Below are 14,664 nucleotides of genomic sequence, written 5' to 3' on the forward strand. Positions count from 1 at the left end.
TGTCTCCTCTATCTCCAGCTGGGGAATCAACCAATCTTGCTCATGCCCCAACCCTCCTCCTCCCTGCCTCCACAACCCTCTACTTGAGGTGCAGCTCACAAATACTGGCAGCTGATGCAGCTAAAGAGCCCTGGCAAGACCAGACAGGAGGAGGACCAAGACCAGACAGGACCAGAAGGCAAATACACACACCACAAAACCAGCCCAACACAATGCTAACACACAATGAATCAAACACATAAGCACCATAAATCCAAAAGAAATTTACCTAACAAAACAGGGCCTCCAAAGCAGACTGCCCAAACAGAAACTACAAACAAGCAACCCCAAAAAACAACCACCAAACCCAAGCACCACAAACACAACAAAAAAAAGCAACCACAGTGGCCCAGGCACATACCGCACTTACAGTCATAATACAACAGACTCACTACAGGTGGACTCTGACGTCATAGTCACCTGGTCACAGTAAGCTGACTCACGCTGCTGAACACAGGCCACGTAAGCACCCAAATCGGGTCCATATCACATCCCTCCAAATAACAAAGGTGCCCTTGACACATGGCACTCAATCACAAACCACATGAAGGAGTACACTGGACTACCTCCCTGGAGACAGCCCTCGAGACATGGAGTAGCTACGAGAGTTACAGCCCAGGCAGGTATGTGACCCCAGGCAAGAGACACACTTTGATCCTTCAATATGATGTGCCACATGTCAGAGAAAGCCATCATATAGAGACAATTGGATCAATGTCTGGTGTGTCATTCAAAGGACTTCCAGTGTCGCGGGCGCACAGGATGACATACTTGCAAGCCATTATGCATAGTGACAAGCCACTCTGTCCTCCCCACAAGGCGCACCAAGGCTCATGCTTTTAGGCACCACTCAAATTTTTAGGCCTGCCACCCTAGAAATTCCTTAAGGAGAAAACTAAATCTAAAAGAAAAAATGGTAAAATGCAAATTCTCCAGAACAAAAATGGGTGAGAAACAAATCTCTAAGAAACCTTCTCAAATGGCCCTGCATCAGGATGCCTGAATCTAAACCTTACCTGCACCAAGGCTCCCTAGAAAGTCCATGCTGAGAACATTTACCCTCATGCCCACACCACAGGCCCCTAGTTCGGACCTCCAAACATCATAAAGGACCACAAAGGTTAGGGTGGTATCCAATAAGGAGACCCGAAAACCATCCCTCCGGAAAATACCAGGTGCAACTAACCACTTAAGCAAATGCAACTGCAACACCAGCCTCTCCTACTAACACCCAACTTCCCTGCTAAGGACCACCCACCATCATAAGGTATACCTGCTCCAACCTCCAGTATCCTGGGAGTGACTTACACTATATATCTCACTCCACATAATCACTGAACATCACTCAAGGTGAACATATCTATGGAAATATTCTATTCATGGACATTAACTTCAAATGTCATTTCTAGCTAAAAAGAAAATGCACTGGATCTCATAATCACGAGGCAGGATGTCAGTTGGTTCATATTGTCAAACCTCATTGAACATATCCTGACTATACTCAGATCGATCATTATCCAATCACATCCATAAACATCCCAAACCAAAAAAAACTGATCATCACTACTCCTAGTGAAAAACTAAACCACCCTTTCAAAAACTGAAGCCACATCCTTCACAACTTCAAGCCCTGAGAAAGAGACAAACACACACTTCCAGGGGAAAATACAACTTCAGACTACACAGCTCAGGTATGCATGGATCTTCAAACCCAAATAAAGCCAGTTGCCACAACAAGAGCCATTAACAAACTTTAGGACATGGACAAGGCAAGCCAAAATATTACAAAGAGGAAATAGTGACAAACAAAAAACAAAAAAGTCAAAGGGAAAGCAATAGCGAAAATTAAAATTCAATAAAAGGAAGTCACCCAAAAAAATTTTGAGAAAAAAAAACACAAGCACTCATAAATCATCATAAGGCAATTTTGAGAGAGTTATCCCAAAAAAAAGGAACTCAAAGACAAATGAAGAGAAAATCTCAATGATTCAAAAAAACTGAAACCACAGACATTGCCACAGAATAGGTAAACCTGCCAGCAAAAAATCACCCCCTCTCCCTACAAGGAGATCTAGCTTCCCAGACATAGCCACAGCGCAGGTGAAGGGACATAATGAGTGAGCTAAAAAAGCTAGCCCCCTAACACAAAGATGGTGGGACCTGGACCGCAATGCTAGCAGCCAATGCTTGCTCTAACTGGATGATTAAAGCTGCTGTCTCAAACAGCTCTAAAATGCGCTGTAGGAGTGAGGATCGCAAAATCCTGGCGGCGTGCTGCAATCCCGGTCCTGGTGTACCCCACCGCCACTCACGGACCCTGTTTCATTAAGCTCCCCGCCAAAACAGAGGATCTAGTCATAAACGCTATGTCATATGAGGAAATTTAGCTCATTGACAGCATAGGGGACTTCTGGTTTGTCAAGAAAATGGGAGCCTAATTTGTCAAGGAAGAAAATGCCAAACCAGGGAGGCGATCAGGCCAGACCATCAACCAAGAAAGTTTATGAAGATGCTTTACCTTCACTGCTTACTTGCCTTTACCAAGATGTTAAGACACAATGGATTTAGCTTAAATTTTAACGAAAACCCAGGCAACCCTTTTTGAAAGGCAAGATGGGACACCCGTTTAGATTAAGATGAGGTTAGACTGCAACCCTGAAAGGCTCATACCACAAGCTGTGTCGAGGCCTCAAGCCCACAGCATCCAAAGTCTTGCTGCTCAAGAGCCCAGGGACCTGGCAAGCAGCACCTGCTTTGTTCACAAGTTTGGGCCAGCATGGGACAGGACTGCAAGGTAGGCGCCATGGTGAGTAAGGCGCCATACCTATAAGAAGGCATGACACGGTGGAATCCTTCAGAAGGGTGGATGAGCCAATTTCTGGCTGAATTGCCAGAAATGCACTGGGAGAGAAGCAGCAAAAATATCATAGTCATGCTAAGGGATAGGGCCTCAAAGCACAGAAAAGGTTATCGGGGACTGGGACACCCAGGTGGAGCACAGAAGTTAAACACACACTCACATTGCTCATACCGGGTTGAAAGAGCAACATTGCCCACCTGACTCACACAGTCCTTGAACATTGAAAGAGGAAGACTTTGACCTGTACTCTTCATTTCAGAGACACAGTCAAGATCCTTCTGAGCATCTTGGGAGTTATGCTCTTATCTTGTGCTTGCATTGATCTTGTAGTCCTCACCATTAGGGAAGTTTTAGAACCCGACATCTCATTCATGCCTGTACTCTTCACTTTCCTCACCAATCCAGATCTAAGGGACTCCAAATCTGTCATATGCTGCCAGATTGAAGAAACTCAGCTCTATTCCCAACATACCGGACAACAGGGTCCACATCAAAAAATACAAAGCCACAAAACCACTAGAGCAAGAGACAAACTCACATCAAAATCCAAATAATGCCAAAAGATTTGGGAGATGTAACAAACCTACCAAGGCCACTATAATCCCGGATCAATGGACCAGAGCACTATCAGGAATAGACCACCACCAAATCTAGAGGAATCAACCCAGATGTGGGTTAGGCTGCACGGAAACCAATGGAATCATCTCTGTGTCACTGCTGGACAGAGGCACAACTCAGGTTTGGGTGGAGGGATTTTTCTCTCATAGACTGGGTCGCTGAGCACACAACTGCAAACTAAGGCTTGACAGATTTTTTTTTGCGTAATAGGTGGTATAAATTAGCCTGGTGTATAATATGTGTAGCAGTCTGATATCTCACTGACTTGTTATCAGATATGATGACACTAATTATGGTGTACAGCACCTATGCACTTCTTAATGCAAGACATATATACAAAGGTTAACAGAGTTGTGGATGGAAGTACATACACAGGGCCAATATTGACATGTTGCTGTGATAACATCATCCATTTACTGTTGTAACAGGGTTTGTTGCAACATATGTCCTATGAGGGATATGAAGTCAGTAACTGTCATGGCTTTCACCATCTACAGACTGCAATCCTCACACTACCTTCTGCAGTTCACAGATACATGTTCTGTGGGTAACACATGACACCAAAGGCACCACACACTGCCCAGTCTGCAGATAACCCTACAGATGGGGAGTCCTCATAAACATACAACCGACATGGCAGGTATTAATACATGTAGGGCGGCCATATCCTCACACACCCTGTTAATCCAACATTACTCCGAATGCAGTATAGCAGCACTTACAGTCTGTAGTCAAGTCAGGCACATCCCCCTCCTGTGTGTTGGTCTGTTTCCACAGTGTAGGTTGTCAGAGGTAAATCCCTACTCCATCTGAGATGCTGTTTGCCAAACAACAGAACAAGTTCCTGCTCACAGTGAATGAAAACGACCCACACAAACATGATGTTGCTAGATATTGGAATGTGTTTCCATGCAACCGGCTATGGGAATGTTACCACAGCTGTTCTACATGCAATAAGCAAGGGGAGGGCTGCAATTTGTTCAAAGGCCATCAGCTGATCATGAGCATTACCTAAAATACACATGCTGCTGCCTAAGAAAAGCAGGTATAGGTTTCCACATCTACCAGTGAGGGAGTGAGAGAGGCAGACAGAGGCATTGACAAGTCAGGGAGGTGTGGGAGAGTAAAACCTAAGCATGTTTGTGTCACACACCTACCAGCACAGGGTATTCAACCCCTGATGACTATGTAGTGCTATCATAGTCCTATGCAGTTGTTGGATTCGCCACATAGGTGACCTGTTGTGGAGTTCGCAGAACATATATGTGATGGTGAGTGACATCTGCAACAGCGATATGGTAGCTATACGGTAGGTCATGTGCATGCGCCTATCTGCATGAACAGATGCCAGTATCAACACAGCCACACTCTCACAGGGATGCACACATATTGACACACTTGGCAGGGTCAGGGATACAGCTCATCACTAGTGAAACTGCCACAACAGATTACTGTGCAGATATCTCATACACCACAAAGGTCATACAGAGGTTATATGGCAAAGGGTATGGGGAAGTGTCTGATATCAGTCAGCATGTTTCAGTATGCCACTGGGGTTGTAGTGAGTGTGGATGTGATCATACACCTCATACAACAAAGACATGAACACACAGGGTGCCAGTACTGACATTCATGGGTGCATTTCTGCATGGGTATGTGGTGGTCGACTGTGCCAAATGGCTATACAAGGCTAGGTGATGGGTATACCTTGGCATCAGGCCACATGACAATGGTTTGCATTGTGGCTCAGGGCTGTGGTTTCCGCATTTGCCAACACAGGTGGGTATTGTATCCACCATCCAGTCACCTGGGTGGCTATTGTGTGTGGCCAATGCTGTGCATCACTTGCCATGTATGTGTTCCCTAGTCCATGATATGGACAGTTTCTGGGGTGTGCAAACCTCCCACATTCATGTACAGTGACATGTGAACTGTACCTGGGATGTCAGGCCCATGTTGTGTACACAGATTATTATCAGATGTGCCAGTCTTGGCCACATGTGGCAGGAACTGGTAATGGACAGCAGGTTAACCCTGCACCTACATTGATAGCATGCTAACGACATTCCCAGGTGTCAGTGGCATCTGTCCATACAGGGCTTGTTTTCAGGCATGGTATGGCCTTTGTGGGTCACATGTGATGGCACCACAGGTGTTGCAGGTGTCCAGTGGGGAACATGAGGAAGGTGCACTGTCTGCATGTATGTGCCTATTGGACAGATGGACAGGGTGCCATGCCCTCTGTTGGCCTCTGGGATCACTCCAAAGTTACTATCAGTCACCAATATACAGTTTACTACACACATATTGGCTGTTGCCTCGGCGTGTGTGTGTGTGTGTGTGTGTGTGTGTGTGTGTGTGTGTGTGTGTGTGTGTGTGTGTGTGTGTGTGTATGTGACATGGGTTGAGAGTGTGCTCTGGGTAATACTGGAGTTGCTAACTGTGATTGCCTGGCAGTGATGTCACATGTATGGGTATGGATTTGCACCCCAGCCTCTCGGCTATTTCACATCTGTTATCACTGTACAGTGGACATTGTGATATAGGGTCACCATAAAAGACATTTGCAAAACCCACCTTACATTGGGTCCAGGTGTCACACATTCGCAAGCACCTCCACACAGGCTACAAGTTACAAACACACACACATCTGTCATGTCTGGGAGTTGAACCCCTACCTAATTAGTTTATTATACTACAGCACTACGCAGTTATAGTAACCACTATGGAGATTGCTAGAGTACTTTTCCCCAAAGGTGTATTTCACATTGGATGACATCAGCAGGACTGACAAAATAGGCCATTGGACATTGGACATGTACTTAGTGTGACTAGCCTAAAATGCATTGCTCCCCACTCAGACATTGAAACACACACAAAACATCCACAGCCAACATGCATGGGTATAGAACCCCTAACAGAGGTCTATATCACACTACAGCAGTACTCAGTTATGGCACGCACTACTGAGATCACTGAGCTGCATTCTTCCCAGAGGTGTATTTCTAGGTGGATGACATCAGCAGCCTTGCCAAAGTAGAGCATAAAAATTGTATGGGGTGTGACTACCCTAATGCGCTTTACACAGACACACACTTACCATGTCTAAGAGTAGAACATCCATCCACCCAATTCATCACACTACAACAGTACACAGTTATAGGACGCACTATGGAGATTACTGGGCTGCAGCTTCCCAGAGGTGTATTTCTAGGTGGATGACATCAGCAGCCTTGCAAAGATGAGCATTTGAATTGTAGGGAGTGTGCCTACCCTAAAAAGCATTGCTCGCTACACAGACAGAGTCAGACAGATGCACACATAAACCTGACATGTCTGGGATTAGTACAGCTATTGAACTAACTTATCACACAACAGCAGGTCGCAGTTAAAGGACGCACTACAGAGATTACTGGGCTACAATTACCCAGAGGTGTATTTCTAGGTGGATGACATCAGCAGCCTTGCCAAAGATGAGCATTTGAATTGTAGGGAGTGTGACTACCCTAAAAAGCATTGCTTTCTACACAGTCAGACACGCACACAACCACTTGCCACATTTGGGATTAGAACAGCTACCTACCTAACTTATCACATTACAACCGTGCACAGTTACAGGACGCGCTATGGAAATTATAGAGCTATGGCTTCCCAGAGGTGTATTTCTAGGTGGATGACATCAGCAGCCTTGCCAAAGATGAGCATTTGAAATGTAGGGAGTCTGACTACCCTAAAGAGCATTGCTCTTTACACAGACAGAGTCAGACAAACACACACACCTGCCATGTCTGGGATTAAAACAGCTACCTAACTAATTTATCACACTACAGCAGGTTGCAGTTACAGGACACACTATGGAGATTACTGGGCTACAGCTACCCATTGGTGTATTTCTAGGTGGATGACATCAGCAGCCTTGCCAAAGATGAGCATTTGAATTGTAGGGAGTGTGACTACCTTAAAAAGGCATTGCTCTCTACACAGATGCCATGTCTAGGAATTTAACTCCTACCTTAATATTTTATCACACAACAGCAGTAAACTGTTATGGGATGTGTCACAGAGATTACTGGGACACAACCCGGGTCATATTCCACAGGTACGTGTATACAGCTGCTATATGACTACTTCCTTGAACAGTCATGTTGCGCAGCTGGCACATGCACCACATACTCTGTAATGGTGACAGATACTTATGGCTAATATCTGCAGTGTGTGACATCAGACTCTCATGTGGTTGTGGCCCTTTGGCTTTGTGCTGGGTGGGAGAGCCTGGATGGCTCCTTGTCACAATCACCCTCTTCCACACATCTATGTATGTCTACCTTTGGCTTATTATAAGTGTGTTGTCCTTACATAAATGCCTGAATTCCTATCCATTGTGTGTGCAAAGCATGTGTGGTGCATACTGAGGAGTGTCTGCACTAACATCTGCAGCTGCCAGATATGTCTTGTCCACTGGTGTTTGCAGACATGACCTTCATGCGTTTACGTGTGTAAGCATGCCCAGTATGACCTTTCAGTATGTTGTTGACTGCAATTGCCCTCATTACTCTAAGTGTGTGGGTATGCCCAGTATAGCCATCTGTATGGAATGTGTAGATCGAATCCAGGACGTTTGTACTGCAGTGCTGACCTTTGTGTTGTACACCTACAGGTAGCATGCTGTCTCTGCAGGGTATCAGTCGATCATTTGGCATGGACTGTTACTACATTTCCGAATAGGATGGGGGGGCACGCCTGACTATTTCTACATTTCTACACAGGATTGTGGGGGGGGGGGCACACCTGACTGTTACCATATTTCTACATGGGATGGGGGGGCACACCTGACTATTTCTACATTTCTACACAGGATTGTAGGAGGGGCACACCTGACTGTTACTATATTTCTACATGAGATGGGGGGCACACCTGACTATTTCTACATTTCTGCACAGGATTGTGGGGGGGCACACCTGACTCTTATTATATTTCTACATAGGATGGGGGGCACACCTGACTATTTCTACATTTCTACACAGGATTGAGGGTAGGGCACACCTGACTGTGAATACATTTCTACATCAGATGGGGAGGCACACCTGACACTTGTACACTTTTGCTAGGACTGTACTGGTATGTCGGGTACTCCATTTCAGTCTGTAGTCTTACCTATTGTGCTGGCTAGAGGCATACCAGTGTACTACAGATCTTAGTTTTTGATTACCTACATATTAGTTTCTGACTTCCTACTCTTCAGAACTGACATCCCACTGCCAGACTTGCTGTAGTCTGTCTGTGTAGGCCTGGGGGGGAGGTTACCCACAGGCCTCATTCAGAGACCATAGCACAGCCTTTTTTTATATTTGTCTACACCTGTCCTGCTGGCTGTGACTGTTGTTGGGTATGTGATCCCCCCTTCGACTGGCATGTGTGAGTCACTTACCTTGTGGGTGTCCCAGTATTGAGGGTGGTGCTGCATGGCTGCCTATGTTGGATGCACATAGTACACTCCCTATACGTGGTTAGGCACAGGTAGTATAATGTTTGGCATTCCTTTTACTGTTTCTGAGAGCTGGAGAGAGGTGTTATTCCCTGGGTCCCTCCTCTGTCAGTATATGTGCTATGTGTTGCCTCTTTGCCAAGGTCAGGGCATACTGGGCATGTCTCCTTCTGCCTACTGGGCAGGCTCAGTTTGTTCCTCCGAGTCACTCTGTGCCTGTGCAGGCCTTGGCAATGGAGGGGGGCTGTGTGGCCCTGCCCCATGGTGTTCCTGCTGCAGCTGTTTCCGCAGGATCATATTGTGTAGCATGGCACATACAAGGACAATTTGGGTACATGTAGCTGGTGAGTACTGCAAGGCTCCACCGGATGTGTCTAGTAACCAGAAATGTGACTTGAGCATCCCAACACATGCTCTACTATAATTCCGGTCTGTGCGTGTACCTCATTAAGGAGTTCTTGTTCGGGTGTGTATGCATTTCTGATGGGTGTCATCAGCCATGGCTCCAGTGTGTATCCAGCATCCCCCACTAGGTGACTGTGAGGGATGTCCCCACTGGAAAATCTCTGATACAGCTGCTTCAGATGCCTAATGTGAGAATCATGATAGCTTCTAGGGCAGCCAGCACACACATTCATTATTATACCCTGGGCATCGCACATGACTTGGCAGTTGATGGAGGGGAAGCCCTTGCGGTGGATGTAGACCCTACCTGCTCACCGGGTGGTGCCTTGATGTGTATGCGCATGCAGTCTATTGCACCCACTACCTCAGGGTATTCTGCTATTTGGTGGAACAGTTGCGTATTACTGGCGAAAGCCTCACGGGTGTTGAGGAAATATACGTGCTCATCGACGTGCTGACATGGCATCCAGGAACTGGTGGAGTACTCTGGATGCTGATGCCTGTGAAATCCCCATCATATCCCCAGTTGGTCTTTGGAAGGTATCTGTAGCTAGTATTCTTAGACCTACACATACCTTGGTAACCACTGGGATGGGTTCCCCTCTGTTAGTTCTGTGTGTCAGGTGTGGCTGGCACAGCTCAACAATTTGCTGTAGGAGGTCCCTGTCCAGCCTATAGCACTCCACTATCACCAGCTAATGTAGTCCCTGGTAGGTTACCCTGGGTCTGTACACTCTTCTCTGTCTTGTCACTGTGGGTTGGTCAACAGCATTCACATCCTCACCACCCTCAGCCTCTTCCACAAGTTGTATAATGGCTATTTCTGCCCCTATCATTTTGCTGTTGTGAGGGTTAAAAGTTCATCACTTGTTTACACTGGTGGTGTAGAGTGTGGGAAAAACCAGAGGGGAACGTGTTTGCTTATTTTTTAGCAGTGTTCTGGGCTTAGCTGGTCGGCTGTTTGTGTAATTGGCTGATTCTGATACATTTCACCTGCCAGCTAAGCTAGTTCTCCTTGATTACCTTCCTACTGCTGTTTTCCTTTCCCATTGCCTTCCTGTTTATGCATGTGTGCACGCTACACAAATAAAGTGCTCAAATGTGCACACTGCTGCTATTTCCTGGTTTAACTTGTCTTTTCTTCATGTAAAGCCCAATGCATGGCGCGCACACCCACTTAGACTTTCTAAAGAATGCTAGGCAGGTTTAGATACATCCCCTAGCTTAGCTGAGCTAAGCTAGGAGCAAACCCGAGCCACAAGGCTTCAATCCACTTACAGTATGCCTGGCACACACACCCCCATGATATCACCTAACTCCTAGGCTTGCACCAAGCTATTCCTACTCTTACACTCTTGGGACCTGACTCACATGCTGGGGAAAACTAGGATTCACTATCCTTTCTCTCATTTGCATAGGATTGCCTGGTAATGCATAGTTACATGTCTTACACTGAGCCTCCCCCCTTAGCAACCACTAATCACTGGCCAAGTTGTCTTCTGCCTACCATTGACTTGCATGGCAGAATACTGATTTTAGTTAGACTGCTTATTTTAGGTTTATTTTATTATTTTCCCCATGATCCCATTTGCGCGCCGCTGCCCTACACTTAAACAGCCAAGATTGGCTAAAAAAATAAAAAATAAAAAAATAAAAGTTGATTTTTGTATATATTGTTTTGTTTGCAATGCTAATGGCCTTACACCTGGCCATTGGCATGCTTACTGCATGATACACAGCCTTTATTTGGGGCTGTCAAAGCCCTGTTTTGGATTTTGCAGAAATGTACTCGGTTACTAATTGAGCACATTTCTGCAGATAGCACTAGTCGTGCACGGACTGTTGCAAGCTTCCTGGATTGCAAAATCACCTCATTTGCATGAATTTCACCTGTAAATGAGGTGATTTGCATACATATTGCCTTCTTACGATCCTGCACCAATCTTGCACTCCGTGCAAGCTTTTGAGAATCCGGGGGAGTATCTTTTGTTTATGGTCCAGCTATAAAGTAAATTAAACTTAACCATTCTACTGAAGTTTTGCAAGTTAATCTCCTGTGTTTCAGTCTCCCCTGTTAAACAGTTGCAATAGTGTAATAAAAATATCTCTTCAGCACACATCTATACAATATGACATATAGTTGTAATACATTTGTAACACTAGCATATGAATAATGTTGCTATTCACAAATGACTCAAAACCACTTACAAAATTCCAGACAGCTGTGCTGGCAGTATCTTTGGCTGGCAGTATTTCCTTTTACCTATTAACATATGATAAACCAGAGCCTATGGATGGGAAATCGGAAATACACTCTGGATCTAGCACCTATTTCTCTAATAGACAGAGGCAGCCTGTATATCTTGCCCTAGCTTACATATACCCTTAAAATAATCTTTAAGGAAAATACACTTGCTTGATACAATTAGGATGCTTTTCTAAGCTTATAAAGGACCAGTGGTCATTAGCTGTGTATACACCTATGAACCTATGAATAATACAGTTATAAAAAGGAACATAGCTGAAGGGATAACTTGAAAAGTGTGCTTTGAATGTCTATGGGTTGCATTAAAAAGGAGTGAACTAACTGGGGAGCAAAACATTATACTTGAAAGCATTACCACTAAGTAGATTTGTACATATCTACATCTACTGAATAAACCATTCTTGCCTGTCACTTGATTTTGAATGCAGTAACACCACACACTAATAGATTTGAGCATCTGCCTATCTAAGTTAACACTGTCTAGATCTGTGTATTAACTGATGATGCAACACAAGAACTCATTACCGTTGTCAAAAGCACATAGCTGATGAGATAACTTGAGCAATGTGTTGGAATGTCAAAAGGTATTACATCACTTGAGGGATCAAAACTATCCCTCTGCAAAAATATCACCCCTAAGTAGAGGTCTATGCAATTGTAGTTGCTATGTAAGCCAGTCCTGCCTGCTATCAGTTGGTGCACACTGCTTCATTCAAAACCTGTCTATGTAACTCATACAGTATCTATACATGTACACCAACAGATGATGCCACAAAATAACTCATAGCACAGATGTCGGAAAACACACAGTGGACAAATCAACTTGAGTGATATGTTGAAGTGCATATGGCTTCCTTCAATGGAGAAGAGGGATCATAACCTTCTTTGTGTGTAAATATTTTTGGACCCTTCAGACCTCATCCAACTGACCCCCCAGTGCCCGACATCCATGCCAAGCCTACCAGACATCCAGCTACCCTATAGACTACTCTGGTATTGCTGTGGCCCATCATAAATCATAAGGTCATCCTATTGGCTTGCTCATCTGTGCATCCATCTGGAGGTTTCTTTAATATGCCTTACCTACTCCCATATTCCCTGCCCCCACACTCACTGATTATGTCTGAGAATAACTTTTCCTAGGAGCATGCTGCCCCTTAGGGAGCATTATAGATGGGAATCCTCTCACCCACAGTAGGTATGTACATCCTTCCCTGCTGCTCCATCAGTCAACTGTGCCACTATTAAACTTGAGTTGCCTGGAACATTGACAAAGCTCTATCTCTCTGCACAATTGTTGCAGCTCCCTCAATGTGTGAATGTTAACACTAAGTGGAATTGTGCACATAACATATATAGAGTAAGGCACTCATGTCAGTTAACATTTTATAAAATATATCATGCTACTTATAGTCTGTTGGATTTGAACCCATGCCTACCAAACTCTACAGTCTCAAGGCTGTGTACTAACTATTGACACAGTAGAAGAATTCCTATCACAGTGGTTAGAAATTAAACATTAGAAGGGATATCTTGAGCAGGGTGTTTGAATACATATGTGATCATTTACAAGGGAAATCAGTACTTGGAGGATTAAAATCCTTCACCTGTGTTAATGTGACCCCTAAGTTGAATGTTACATATGACATATCTGGAGTAACACACTCCTGTCTGTCATTATTTGCTTATACATTGCCAGATTCAAACATCTGCCTATGTAAGTCTACATTCTCTACAACTGTGCATTAAGTTCTGACACCACAGAAAAAGGCACAACGCAATTGTCAGAAAACACACAGTTGAAGAGATAGCTTTAGCTCTGAACTGGAATGCATATGGCTTCCCCAAAAGGGAAACCTGTGTCTTTCTTTCTCCCAGTGTAAATATTTCAGCTAGGTGGATTTGTACAAATCAGATCTGTAGGATAAGCCACTCCTGCCTGTTACTATTGTTTTACACACTCACAGTATTAGGACATTGCCAGACAGAAATAATTGCCTATCTTAGTCCATATTCAATAGAACCACACATTAACTGCTAATGTCACAGAAAAAGTTATAGCAGAGTTGTCAGAAAGCATGAACTTGACTGGGATAACTTGAGCAGTGTGTTTGGATAGATGTTTCCCTAAAAAGGATTTTGAGGTATCAAAATCCTGTAATCATGTAAAAATGTCCCCAGAAGATTGAATTATCAACATCACATTATGTTTGATAAGCCAGTCCTGCCTGTCACTTTTTTTTCTACACACTCATTGTAGTAATCACCAGATTCAAACACATGACTATATAAGTCCATATTCTGTAGAAATATGTATTAGTGCTGCGGTAGCGTTGTCACCTCACAGTAAGAAGTTGTCCTGTTCGATTCTCAGCTAGAGCATCTTCTATGTGGAGACATGCGTGAATGGGCGTACCTTCATTGAAGGTTGTGCATCAGGGCTGGCAACTCGGTACGTAAAAATCTACTGCCAATAATTAGCGGACCGGAGTTCCGCTGTGGCGACCCCTAACCGGGAAAAGTCGAAAGACACAACAACTGACACCATAGAAAATGTCATATCTCAGACACCAAAAATTACATAGTTGAAGGGTCAGCCTTAGCAGTGTGTTAGAATGCATAAGTTTTCCTTAAAAGAGAATTCAAGACTTAGGGGGGGGGACGCTCTTCATATATCAATGTTACCACAAAGATGAATTGTACACATCAGATCTGTTGGATAAACCAGTTCTGCCTGTTAATACACTTTAACTAGGTACACATTACTAGAATCAAACACCTGCCTATTTAAGTCCACATACCCTAGAGCTGAGCATTAACTGCTGAAGCCACAGAAGAAATATTTATTACAAGTATCGCAGAGCACATTATTGTAGAGAGCATGACACATGCATGGAAAAATAGGTAAACTGGTTTGTCAAACAGGCACCATTAATGTGTTGACCTCAACTTACAACATACTCAATCCATAAGTCAAAAATACCATCAGAA

This window comes from Protopterus annectens, chromosome 8.part0, assembly GCF_019279795.1.
Source record: "Protopterus annectens isolate FY-2018-M chromosome 8.part0, PAN1.0, whole genome shotgun sequence".
In the NCBI taxonomy this organism is placed as follows: Eukaryota; Metazoa; Chordata; order Ceratodontiformes; family Protopteridae; genus Protopterus; species Protopterus annectens.